The sequence below is a fragment of the Neophocaena asiaeorientalis genome, unplaced genomic scaffold, assembly GCF_003031525.2.
Source record: "Neophocaena asiaeorientalis asiaeorientalis breed wild unplaced genomic scaffold, Neophocaena_asiaeorientalis_V1.1 scaffold757, whole genome shotgun sequence".
Taxonomy (NCBI): domain Eukaryota; kingdom Metazoa; phylum Chordata; class Mammalia; order Artiodactyla; family Phocoenidae; genus Neophocaena; species Neophocaena asiaeorientalis.
The window spans coordinates 1,027,689-1,041,666 of record NW_020172686.1 but is presented as its reverse complement, the minus strand read 5'-3'; the positions used below and the strand labels follow the sequence as shown (position 1 = coordinate 1,041,666).

The 13,978-nt window shown below is 44.0% G+C and overlaps 1 long non-coding RNA gene across 1 annotated transcript; it reads left to right on the top strand.

Annotated features, from left to right (window-relative positions):
• Positions 1 to 389: 389 nt before the first annotated feature.
• On the top strand, positions 390 to 13,778 carry LOC112396232 (uncharacterized). Its single transcript, XR_003002531.1, has 4 exons — positions 390 to 531; positions 3,939 to 4,134; positions 8,999 to 10,572; positions 11,191 to 13,778. It is a non-coding gene; the product is annotated as an uncharacterized LOC112396232 (long non-coding RNA).
• The last annotated feature ends 200 nt before the right edge of the window (positions 13,779 to 13,978 follow it).

Genomic DNA, 13,978 nt, shown 5'->3' with positions numbered 1-13,978 from the left:
CGTCTATTTTGTTTCTTCCCAACGTCTTTACTGCCTAATTCATTTATTTCCACGTTTTCCTGTTAAAGTAGTGGGATACTCCACTTTGCACTATGTGATCTAAAATTCTTGCAACAATACACTTAGGAGGGTGTTTCCTCTTAGTTTCCCCCCCCACCGTCACTCTCTGTGCTTCAGGTCAGCTCCGCCTCAAGACCCCCGGCGTCTGACGCCAGGGGGGTCAGACGGGCTGACGCCGGGTCCAGACATCCATCATCGCAGCCCGCCCACCCGCGCAGAGGAGGCGGTGGGAGCTCCCGGCCAGATGCGCCGCGGAGCCCTCTGTGAAATGTAGTTCTAGAGCGAGCAGCGCTATGGGATATGTAGTTCTGAGCGGACACTTGCGCGGCCCTGCGGCGTCAGCGTCGCGCCCCGGAGAGGTCAGGTGTGGGGGGCGGCGTCCGCGTTTGCGGGGGTCCCGCTGCGGGCCCGCAGCACAGCCGTGCGGCCGAGTGAGGCGGCCAGTGAGGGTCGGATCCGGGGGTTCTTGGGGTGAGTGGCTGAGGACTGCGGAGACTGGGTGATTCGGGCCCGCAGGTCGCGGGCCTGGAGCGTGACAGCTGCGTCGGGCGCCGTGCGGGCTTGGGGAGGCGAGTACCGGGGCTGCGGGGGTGGGTGATTGGGATGAGCTGGCGTGGGGAAGGGGTTTTAAGTGATTGCGGACGTGCGAGGGCCGGTGTGTGGGGATCCGTGGGTCCGCAGACAGTGACTGGACGGCTGTAGTGATAAATGATGTGGGGTGCGCGGTACTGGTGCTTGAAGGTTACCTGAGTCGGTCCGAAGGCGTCAGTGATGCGGCACCTGGACCTGGGGTGCCTTCTGGAGGTCGGTGACGGCGGCCTGTGTGGAGAGCAGAAACTGGGTGCCTGCTGGGGTCGGCAGAGGGCGACGAACTTGCTGTTTGGAGGAACCATGACCTTTAATGTTTGTGGGGTGAATGATTGGGGTTCGGTATGGTTTGGGGATGGCTGGGGTTTGTGAGAGCTCTGTGAATGGGGAGACCGGATCTCATTGTTGGGGGGAGAATTTTTCTCAGTAGCTTATTACTGTGCCGTAGGGACAAGTGGGTTGGGGGCCCTGTGGGGGTCAGTGCTGGGGCGGGGAGTGCGGTGTGTGTAAATTATAGGCTCGTGGAGGAAGCTTATCTTATCCCTGGTCGAGGAACTAAGATCCCACATGCCGCGGGGCAACTAAGCCCACACGCCACAACTAGAGAGAGAAAACTGGCACGCGCCACACCTGGAGAGAAGCCCGAGCGCCACAATGAAAGATCCCGCGTGCTGCAACTAAGACCTGATGCAGCCAAGTAATAATAATAATAATAATAGGACTTCTCTGGTGGCGCAGTGGTTGAGGGTCTGCCTGCTAGTGCAGGGGACACGGGTTCGAGCCCTGGTCTGGGAGGATCCCACATTCCGTGGAGCAACTGGGCCCGTGAGCCACAACTACTGAGCCTGCGCGTCTGGAGCCTGTGCTCCGCAACGAGAGAGGCCGCAATAATGAGAGGCCCGCGCACTGCGATTAAGAGTGGCCCCCGCTCGCCGCAACTAGAGAAAGCCCTCGCACAGAAAAGAAGACCCAACACAGCCAAAAATAAATTAATAAAAAATAATAATAATAACAAATAATTTTTACAAAAATATGAAGAAGCCTGTGGGGGTGGATGATTTTGAGAGTCGGTGATGGGAGCTGTTGGTGTACGAGGTAGGGCTGTGGGAGGGCCGGGATGGGCCACGTGGGTCTGAGTGGGAGTCGCAGGGCTGGTTGGGGGCGGCCTTGGTGGAGTAAGTGATGAGGGCCTTACGAGTGTTTGCCCAGGGTGTGGGATTGAGCGAGGGGTCTTTGAGGGTAATGATTGGGTGGCCTCGAATCAGTGATTGGAGACATAGGACACCTGGATATCGCGTGTTGGTTGGTCTGGGGGCTAGTGAATGGACTATGGAGAGAAAGGGGTGGGGGGAGCCTGTGGGCGTGAATCATTGAAAGGCCTCGGCAGCTCATGTTTAGGGAGACCTTCTGGGAGTTGATGGCCGGGGGACCTGGGGAGGTAATGCATGGCAGGGGCTCAGGGTGAGGGGTTAGGTATCATTTGGGGGTTAGTGGCTGAGACTGATTGGGTGGCCTCTGATAGGCCAAAACAACAGGTCTATGAGTATATTTATTGGACTGAAAAAAAATATGTATATAAAAATATGTTTTCACTATATAGCATTAAAGCCAGTTCACAAAGTTAGAAAGACTATAAGATCACGTTTTTGTTTCTACCACCCTTTGAGAAACTACTTACCTTGAAGTAGCGGGATTATGGGTAATTGTTTCTTTATTTAGCTTACATGTATTTTCTGATTTCTCTATAATCATATTATGCAATAATAAGAGCACTAACTAGCATTTATAAAATGTTTGTGTGCCAGTCTCAGTTCTAAGCTTTTTACACGTATTAACTAATTTAGAACATTATGAGGTTAAAATGAACTCTGTTGTATTTTGAGGAGAAACTGATGCAAACTATTCACTTAATGAATTGTTGGATTCAATTTCCTCTTTTATTCATGATTTTAAAAGTGAAATTGATGTTCTCCTTTCCTATTTGCTATATGTTACACACACACACACACATTCTTCGTCTCCCTTCCTCACTTACTTACTTTCAGAGAATGATGGAAAATGCCCAATTTTCCAGGCCACCCACCCTTGTGAAGAAAATCACATTCTTCCAACCTTCCAGAGTGCTGTGCTGTGGAAGCTTGTGTGAGACAAGGGTTCTGGAATTCAGAGGCAGCCTTTCAGAGACCATGCACACTTGCGCTCACCCCTCCCTCCACCCACGTGCAGTCCTGTGTTTGGACCGTGCTTCTTCTCTTGCTCCCACGTAAGGACAGGCCAGGCCAGAGGGCCCGAATCCTCTCCAGCACAGAAAGAAGGGACTGTGGGCCCCTTCGAGCTGAAGAGTTGATGGGGACTCCAAGGCAAAGACAAGATTCTGATGTACACATTCAAGCTCCAGAAACCCTTCTCATAATCATTCTGTTTTCCACTTCTTATCTTAACGGTCCTTAGTGGGCACTTTAGTGTCCATATCACCTTTAATTCTTATAAGCATCCCACGTGGTCTGTGTTTCCATCACCATTTAAAACAAAACAAAACACACCAGGCTTAGTGAAGTGAAGTGCCTTGCTTAAAGTCACATGGCCAGCAAGAGACAAAACTCAGACTGAACCTTATTTGTTTTATTCCATATCCCATGTTCTTTGCCTGAAACACATTCACTCCCAAGCACCTAATTAAATGTTTTGTACCAAGGGGTCTTGAGATATTTGTAGAGGACCTGTTAAGTCTCACAGATGATCATGGAATTCACAGGGCTTTTTGGAGTTTTTGCAGAGCTCTTGGGTTAAACACTGCTACTGGGACTTCCCTGGTGGTGCAGTGGTTAAGAATCCGCCTGCCAGTGCAGGGGACACGGGTTCGAGCCCTGGTCCAGGAAGATCCCACAGGCCGTGGAGCAACTAAGCCCGTGCACCACAACTACTGAGCCCACATGCCACAACTACTGAAGCCGATGCACCTAGAGCCCATGCTCTGCAACAAGAGAAGCCACCGCAATGAGAAGCCCGCACACCACAACGAAGAGTAGCCCCCGCTCGACGCAACTAGAGAAAGCCTGCTCTCAGCAACGAAGACCCAACACAGCCAAAAATTAAAAAAAAAAAAGGCACTGCTATTAATGCTGTGGGGTACCCTCTGCATACTCCAGTCCTTGTTAGCTCTGTTTAGAGTCTATAGAAAACCCAGTCTGGGCTTTAAATGAAGGTCAGTTTCCAGCAAGATAGGGAGATTTAGATGCCAAAGAGTATGCCTCAACTAAAGAGAATTTAATTTGCTACTGATTCAACAGATTCCAGTTTCCATGAACTAATCGGCTTATGTGAGATGGAGGACGCCCAGGACCAGGGATTCATCCTTGGTGAAGAGTCCTGACCAGAGCCCTCTAACTTGAGCATTATGACAGAGTCCAGAAGATTCACATGATAGGGCAGAGCCTAGATTTGCTGGCCCTTGCCCAAGAGTAGCAAAAAATGACCAAGTCCCAGGTGAGTAATTTATTTATTCCTCAATTGTGGTTTCATACAATTCACCCATTTAAAGTGAATAATTTAATATTTTTTAGTAAGTTTAGAGGGTTCTGCAATCATCTACTTGTGCAACCACGGTCTAATTTTTTTTTTGAAAATGGCATAGTGGAAACTAATGTGCCATTTTTTAATTAATTAATTAATTATTTTTGGCTGCCTTGGGTCTTCGTTGCTGTGTGCGGACTTTCTCTAGTTGCGGTGAGCAGGGGCTACTCTTCGTTGCAGTGTGCGGGCTTCTGATTGCAGTGGCTTCTCTTGTGGAGCACGGGCTCTAAGCACACGGGCTTCAGTAGTTGTGGCACACGGGCTCAGTAGTTGTGGCTCACGGGCTCTAGAGCACAGGCTCAGTGATTATGGCACAGGGGCTTAGTTGCTCTGCGGCATGTGGGATCTTCCCTGGCCAGGGCTCAAACCCGTGTCCCCTGCATTGGCAGGTGGATTCTTAACCACCGTGCCACCAGGGAAGTCCCTAATGTGCCATTTTTTGTTTTGTTCATTTTCCAGAGCATACAAACTTTTTCCTTTAGAAATTAGAGTGGAGGTTTATCATTCGGGTTTTCTCTAGAGTTGAGTTGAATTACAGTGAGTTCACAATTTAAGTTAGCTTAGGTTCACCTATGATTAGCCAACCCGTGGCTGCTCCCACTTACACTGCCTTTTGATCTTTTCAGTATTTGAACTGAGAGGGAGTTGGACTGCAGTTTCAGTTAATTTTGGTTCACCTGTGTGTTCAACTCTGGAAGACTCCTGGAATCCAAACATTGCAAAAATATGTAGGACTGTGCAAATTTTCTCTTTCCACCTGTTAAAAAAAACAAAAAGGTTAACATAGTAGGCCTGAGACTGCTGTCTTTGAAAGGGTGTTTGCAAGGCAGGCCTCTGGCAAGTCAGCTTGTGGAGAGTTCGCTGCACTGCCGTGACAGGCTCCCTGACTGATAAAGGGGTGCCAGTGGGCCCACAGAGGCCTTCTCCGAGGTTCCAGACCACCTCACTAAGGCAAGCATTGCAGTGAAGCGAGACCAAAACACGAATTTTTTGGTTTCCAGTGCGTATGAAAGTTATGTTTACTCTCTACTGTAGTCTATTAAATGTGCAGCGGCATTATGTCTCAAAAAACAATGTACATACTTTAATTTAAAAATCCTTTATTGCCAAAAAACGCCAACCATCATCTGAGCCTTCAGCAAATCGTAATTTTTTGCAGTAATCACATCAAAGATCACCGTAACAAATATAATAATAATGGAAAAGTTTGAAACATTGCGAGAATTCCCAACATGTGACACAGAGACCCAATGTGAGCAAATGCTGTTGGAAAAATGGCACCAGTAGACTTGCACGATACAGGGTTGCCACAGAGCTTCAATTTGTGAAAAACACAGTAGCTGTGAGGCTGTAAAGCAAAGCACAATAAAACGAGGTCTGCCTGTACTGTATAAACAGCATGGTGTATGGTGGACGCCTGCTTTCCTTTTGGAAGCTGCTGTGTGACCAGCCTCCATGACACATCTTGCATGCTGAGTCTCTACTGGTCTTTCCTGGGCAGAAACATCAAACAAAAGTTGCTGCATTCTCTTTGCTGGGGTGGAGTGTGCTCTGTGTGGCCCCTCATAGGAGGGAGAGAGCACAGGTACCGTGCACACAGACTCCTCCAGCACCTGCCTCTTTCTCTTTCCTCACTGATCTGCTGTGTGTCCCTGCTGTGTTGCTATAATCCATCTTAGCCACGAGTACAACTGTGCCAAGTCTTGCGAGTCCCCCTGTGAATTACCGAGTGTGCGGGTGGCCTTGGGGACCCCTGAAGCACCACTCTTCTACCTCTGCACTTTCTTGGCAAAATTCCAGAAGAATGCCATGAAAAACTGTTGGGCTAAACAATTTATTCCTGTTAGGGACTCTTCCAGATTCCAGCTTTTCCCATCAGTCCTCACCCATGTCTAAACTTGGTTAATTTCTTCTCATTCTTAAGTCCCTCTGGCTTATGGCACCTTCTCCTCTGACTGACCATATCCAGAACAGACACCTGTCCCCAAGTATAGAATCTGCCACAGTTCTCTGATAACCTATAGAGAGCTTGCTACTCTCTGAAACTGAATTCCTCAAAACTTCCTTGTATCCATATGTCTCCGCTGGCCCTATAGAAAAGTATAATTAGTGTCCAGGTTCATGGGAGCAAGGGCCTTTTGTATCTTTCTACGTGTTAATTCTGTCTCCAATCTTAGATGACTCTTTGGATAGGTATAAAATTCTTGGTTGACAGTCATTTTCTCTCAGTGCTTTAAAGAAACTGTTTTACCGTCTTATGGCTTCTAATATTGCCGGTAAGAAATCTGTCGGTTTAATCGTCATTACTTTATGGGTAATATATCTTTCTCTTTAACTTCCTGTGGGATATCATGCCTTTATCCTTTTGTTGAAATGTTATGATTCCTGAAATTCACGTCTTTCACTTCTCAGTTGTTTTACCTTGGACTATTTCCTCTTTCCCAGTCTCTGTTTTTTCTTTGGGAATTCCTTTTGAGATGAATATTGCACTGTCTCATTTTGTCTCTGTGCCCAATATCTGCTAGTTCATATTCCCAACCTCTATGCTGCATTCTCTGTACATTCTTTGGGGATATTTTTGGTTTTTTTTTTTGCAGTACCTGGGCCTCTCACTGCTGTGGCCTCTCCTGTTGTGGAGCAGAGGCTCTGGACGCGCAGGCTCAGCGGCCATGGCTCACGGGCCCAGCCGCTCCGTGGCATGTGGGATCTTCCCAGACTGGGGCACGAACCCGTGTCCCCTGCATCAGCAGGCAGACTCTCAACCACTGCGCCACAGGTAAGCCCCGCCTGGTCATTTTTATAGTCTCTTTTTGCTTATTTACTTTTGTGATTCCCTAATTTATTTATTTAAACATTTCATCTAATCCTTTTATAGTCTGTATCTGATCATTCTAATATCTGATGTATTTTGGGCCTAAATCTGTTGCTTATCATTTGGGTGATCTCTTCCCTCATAATGGCTTCGTTTTCATGTGGGTTTGGTGATCTTTGTTTGTGAACCATCAATAATACGTGTTTAAGTTTAAGCTGGAGGACTCCTGACTGAATGAATTGGGGAACATTTTCTTCCAGAGACAACTTGTATTTGATTCTGCTAAAGTCCAGGGGGAGCTACCTACTACCTGGGACCCTTCCTACCCCCTTTTGGAATCCTGGTTTATTGTGTGAATCTAAGGTTCAGCAATTTTAGTACTGGCTCAAGGCCCAGTGTTCTGGTTTTAAAACTGATATCATCATTTATATTGAGGGAAAATGCTTTTTCCAATTGCTTACAGTTTACCCGACTCCAAGATCTGAGAAGAGCACTCCACCAAACTTACAAGACTCCCTTTCCTACGAGCCATTTTATTAACATTAGTTTTACTTGAGAAATAAAATATTGCCTGCCATATCAGTAAATAAATGATGTCATAGTCAATAGTAGTTGCAGCCCTCCAAAGGTGAGCTGGTGAGCCCTGAGGGAGCTCAGGAAGGAGCAAAGAATACCTGCCATCCGGCAGCATCAGACTGTAGCCAGTCCCATTGGTGGGCCCTGAGGGACTAAGAGTCCACATGCCAAAATAAATAAAACAAATAATAAACAAATATACTTTTTTAATTTTTTAAAAAAGAACATCTTTAGTTTAAAACCAAGAAAAACTGGTTTGGGAAGCCTTATTTGTGGTCTTTGCTTCCCCTCAGTGGGTCTTACAAATGCTAATAAAAACATTAGAATAATTAATGTTACCAGGAAAAAAACCCTGTAAGAAAAGTCTAGATACTTTTTCCAGCAAGATAGAAATTTTAAAAAGGACTTCTCTCAAATGAATAAAGAAATCTTTAGATGGTTATTTAAAATGGGATAAATAAAACAGACATTTATGTGATTAAAAAACAATGTTTTGATATTACACTACCCAAGGTTAAATGGGCCAAAAGGCATCCCTACTGGTCCTCAACATTAAAAGCCAAACAAGTCCACTCTATTTACCCCAGTTTAAATATATATATAAATATATATATTTAAAGGGCTGAAGAAAAAAACATTTACACAGAGCCCGTGCTCCTAGAGCCCATGCTCTGCAACAAAGAGAGGCCACCACAATGAGAAGCCCACTCACTGCAACGAAGAGAAGCCCCCGCTCGCCGCAATTAGAGAAAGCCCGCGTGCAGCAACAAAGACCCAACACAGCCAAAAATAAATTAAAAAAAAAAAAAGTTAAGTGATGGAAGTTTATCGAATAGCTAGGTCATTCACACAAAAAATAAGATACTAAGACATCAGTTACTAAACAGAGAAACTAAAGGTATTTAGGACTATTAATGAATATGTTTGGTGCAAATGTTTTTCGAAATTATCACTGACATTTATGTTCACCAATCTACAGAATCCTAATGTAAAAGTTCATAATTGCTTATTTCTTAGTTTTCACTAGAATTTCAGGTTTTTAAGAGCTGAGGATTCTAATTTAAATATGTAATTAAAACTAATAGAGGCTGCTTCTGGTTTCCAGACAGTCTGCTCCCCTTCTCTCTCTCCGGAGTGTACTTTCACTTTGCTTAATAAAACACTTGCTGCTTAAAACTTCTATATGTCTCTTGATTGAATGCTTTCCTTTGGGAGGACAAGCCCTGAGGGATTGCTGTTCTGCCTATAACGTTTTGGTGCCGTGACTCAGATTGCTGCCAAGATATAGAGAAGCCCTTCTGCTCAAGCTACTTATGGTTTACAATATGGTAATTTACACCTGTGGGTAAAATTAAAACACTTTCTTTTCTCTCTGCCTGGTCCCTCCAGAAACTGGAGACCCTTGAGTTCTGAACAGCCTCATCAGATGGGCAACTGACCATCCATCCTCAAGATTCACCCTTAGGATGTATCCTAAAGAATTGGGCTAAGTTTGATCCCCAAACCTTGGGGAAGAAGCGATTAATTTTCTTTTGCAACATGGCATGTCCACAGTACAAGCTAGGAGGGGGAGAAATTTGGCCTGAATATGGGAGTTTAAACTCCAATACCATTCTCCAGCGTGACCTTTTTTGTCAAAAGTGGAGCGAGGTCCCTTTTGTCCAAGTCTTCTTTGCCTTGAGGGAAAACCCCGAACTTTACAGGACTTGCTGGGTAGACTCTGCTGACTTGGCAATGCCTAATTTGCTTACCAAACCTCCCTCCCCCTCTCCTGGTGATACTAAGCCTTAGTCGACAATAAGCCTTGTCCATTGGAGCCCTCTTCTGGGGAAAAGAAGGAGCCTCTTACACAAACGGCCTCTTCCCCACTGTACCCAACGCTGGACGCCCCCCCACCCCACCCCGCGCCGAAGCTTTGGCCCCTTACCCGGGGCCCCATAACTCAAAACTTTGCCCACTTCAGGAGGTAATAGGGCCCTCCGAATTTCCCATAAGGATCAAAGTTCCTTTTTCTATGCAGGGTCTCAGTCAGATAAAACAAGATCTAGGAAAGTTTTCAGATGACCCTGAAAAAAATCTAGGTAAGTTTAGGCATCTAACTATGACCTTCGAGTTAACTTGGAGGGATGTTTATATCATCCTTGCCCGGACACTCTCTCAGTCAGAAAGAACAACCATATACGAAGCCACCGCTCAGCTGGGAGACGGCTACCACGTGACAAACCCCCAACAATTTCCCAGGGGAACTGTGGCTGGCCGTTCCCCAGATGGAACCCAATTGGGACTATAATACTTCAGTAGGGCTGGCAGCCAGGGACCACTCCCTCTTCTGCCTGGTTGAGGGAAAGAAACAATGTAAACTAAAACCTGTTCATTATGGGCAAGGATGACAGGAAAATCCCACTGCCTTCTGTGAGTGGCTGAGGGAAGTCTTTATAAAACACTTAGACCCAGACTCAGAGGCAGGGAAACTGGTTTTAAATGACCGTTGCAACACTCAAGCTGCCCCAGACATAAGGAGGAAAATACAAACGGTGGCCCTAGGACCTAGCACTCCTGTCTCAGAACTCCTTAGGGCTGCCGCCTCTGTCTTCTACAACCAGGAGAGAGAGGAGGAGAGGGAAAAGAGAAAGAAAAACGCAAGGCTAAGAGGCAGGCCCAACTAGTGGCAGCATTACAGGTCCAGCAGCCAACTCCTGGTTGCCCCCAGGAGGCTTCCCCCTCACCACCACCCCAACTCCCCCGGCAACTGTCATCGCTGCGGGAAACCAGGACACTGGAAGACAAACTGCCCGGAGACAAAAAACCCCCTATCAAGGTACCTGGCATTGCTAGCTGGATCCATCACACCAGGGTCAAGCCACGGGTTGCAACTGCTGAGGAGAAGCCCTCCAAGGATCCTCCAGACAGCTACACTTGTAAGCCCCTAGAGAACGTGAGGCTCCTCTTTAAGAAACAAACAGGTAGGTAGCTCCTCTTAAAACCCTCTTAACACAACATAGCTGCGCTCCAGTACTGGGCTGCTGCGTGACAACAGGACTTCTCATATTTGTAGTTTGACTTCTCTGTCTCCCTCAAGAATAAACCCCAAATTGTCATTTTTGACTTTTGCCTTGCTTCTCATTTCCTGCCAGTCCCGAGTTCACTGATATAAACCCCTACCAGGGGGTTCTCAAGCAGGCACAGCACTTCCTTGTGGCAACCAGTTCTACATATTCCAGTTACTGTTGGCTATGCCTTGACAAATCTGTTGGGGCAAGTGGATCCGCCTATCTGACAACACCTTGGGGATAGGCTTTAACCTCAGCCAACTTAGACTATGTTGTACACAAGTGCCCTTCTGTCCAGATCCCCGAGGCTGTTTACCAATACTTGTTCCAATCACAAAACCAGCCTCAAGGATAGAGCCTCCCAAGAGTTTCACTAAAAAAAAACCCCAAAACAAACAAACGAAAAAAACATGGTCTTGGCTGTCCTGGCTCCTTCCTTTTCTGGGGCCCCATGCTTCCATCTTCCTTTTGCTCCTGTTCTGGCCTTGCCTACTAAACTTCCTAACTAAATTTGCCTCCTCTTGCCTTCAGGCAATGAAATTTCAGATGGTCCTCAGCCAAGGATATCAGCTCACCAACACTCAAGAAATGACTTCATTCTACATGGGACCTTTGGATCAACCCCCCAGGACAAGTGGACAGAGACCTGACATGACAGTCAGCAAGAGGAGGGACCCTAAACCCCTCTACATCCCTCTTCAGTAGGAAGCATTTCAGTATACAGTAGGAAAGTAGAATGCATGTTTTCAGTAAAGAGGGTACGAGGAATGGAATTACACTTTATTGGGGAAAAAAAAGAAAGTATGTCTTAGAGCTGGTTGGTTTTGGATGGGAAAATAAGGGATGAACTAATATGGAAACAGAAAGTGATGAAAGATTGTGGAAAGGAACCCTGAAGAGGGAAAAAAAAAGGTTTTATGCATGATCAGGATTAATTAAATTTAGAATGAAGTTAATTAAGTGGATTTTGTTGTTAAGGAAGCTAGTGCAAGACTGGAATTTGAACGAAGTTCTTAGAGTGCTCCTTTTTGATGACAGATTGTGTGAGTTTCTGTCCCCTTAAGTGACCTGTATTTGTTTTTTAAATCTTTTCGTGATTTTGCTTAAATTATTAAGTATTGCTTCGTAGAGACCTATGATCCTGTTGTGTTTTAAAACCTTTTTGATATTTTTAACAAATTTCCCAAATATCAAAATCTAACTTTTAGCCTCCAACTGACTCTGGGATGCTTTGAAGGAACCCTGAAACATCTCAGAGAGAAATGCTAAACTCATTAAATTTATTTGTTATGTTAAAATACTTGAGAAGCATTGTCAAGAGACTGGAGATGAACCTTAGGTTACAGTATATGGATAAATGCCATTAATATAGATATCCCAAATTTTATATGGAATGCCTAACATCTGATATGCCCTGATATAATGTTATCAGTCATAAGTCTAGTTATTATCCTACAATGTTATATGTCACAGAAATATCCAAGTTTCTTGCCAATTGCATTGTACTCAAATCTTTAACCATGCTATTTTAAGTTTTGTCCTTCAAAGACAATCATTATTTTACGCTGATGCTTTTACAAAATGAAGATCTTCAAGAAGACTCATAAAACAGATTTTTTTTAAACAAATATAAGTTTCTGATAGCCTCTAGATAATACCACTGAACTGGGTAGCAGTTCAAATAAACTGCTCTAATGACAAAACTCTAATGGAAAACCTGACGACAAAACTCTAGTGGAAAACCTGATGACTTCATCCAGATCAACAGAAATTAATACATGGGACAAAATGAACTGATAAATATGGTTTATAGCTTTATGACTACTTGGAAAATACACTAGCTTTAATCTTTGTTTTCCAAAAAAACCTTTCCTGTCACGCCATGACCTGCAAGTTGTATCCTAGTGTCAGTGCAATGTACGATGTAAATTTGAGAGACTGCTCTTCTGAAGAAGGTTTACAGTTACTTTGCCTGGATAGGAATAAGCTTAATTAAATACCGTAAAAACACATGAGAAATTCTTCAGTTAAAATGTTAATATAAAATGTGGGTGATGGCTAAAGATTTGATTCTATTTTGAGAGCTATTTTTTGTTTCACAGTTTTCCTTGTTTTAATTCATCTAGGGAATTCGCTGGTGGTCCAGTGGTTAGGACTCCACGCTTTCACTGCCAGGGCCCAGGTTTGACCCCTGGTCAGGGAACTAGGATCCCACAAGCCATGTGGTGTGGCCAAAAAAACAAACAAAAAAACATAATTCACCTAAATATTTCACTCAGCGTGTTTGTGTCTGATATATATACATATACGTTACGTTCTTTAAGATATATACGTACACGTATATAAATAAATATATATGTTATACCTAAATAAAGACCAATAGTGTACTGTTACACATAAAGAATTAAAATATCTCATCATGAATATTACTAATAATTAAAATTATATGGGAATAATAAATCTTTTACATTCTGTTGGATGCCCAAATTATAAAAAAATGATTCATAGGTTGTTTCATTGTAATTCACAGCCACATTAGTATTTTCATGTATACAGTAGGAACATTCAAAGTTGTTTGTCATATGATACTTCTGCATTTGTTAGAAATCATAATGTAGCACTAGACTCCTGAAAGCCATCAGTAAGATAGCTTGAAAAATCAGTCCTCACAATAAGAATGGAAAGAGTCTCACATTTCCATGTCCCCTGCATTGGCGGGCAGGTTCTTAACCACTGCACCACCAGGGAAGTCCCTTGGTCCTTATATTTTATATGCACTAGACTGCATGTGAATAGTTGATATTAGCAGCTAAAGTAAAAATTTATATATAATAAATGACACACTCAAATTGCATGTAAGTATAGAGAATTTAGAACAAAAATGGGGCATCAAGACATTCACAGCCTTCTGAAATCAGCCGTTCTGGCTGGGTTTGCTCTGCTGGACACAGTGGGCACATCTAGAAATCACAGACAATTTTATGCTATGTTAGGCCATATTAGTCTACAATATTCAATTTTTTCTGATGAAGTAAATGAGTGAACATTTGAAAAAGGATGGATGCTTTCAAGGTATGTTTTAATATCCTTTCATTTCCACAAAATAAAAATACATTTTATGTACCCTATATTTATGAAGAATTTTTCAATATTTAAGTCCTCATTTTCAAATTTCAAGTAATTCACATAATTAATTGCATACCAAAAATATACTTGTCCCTGGTTAAAAAATACTTGATTATTTTAGCTACTAAATACTAAAGTTTGGTTAGTATCTACCAAACGTTTTAAATCTAAAACGTGGCTTGCATCTTAGAAA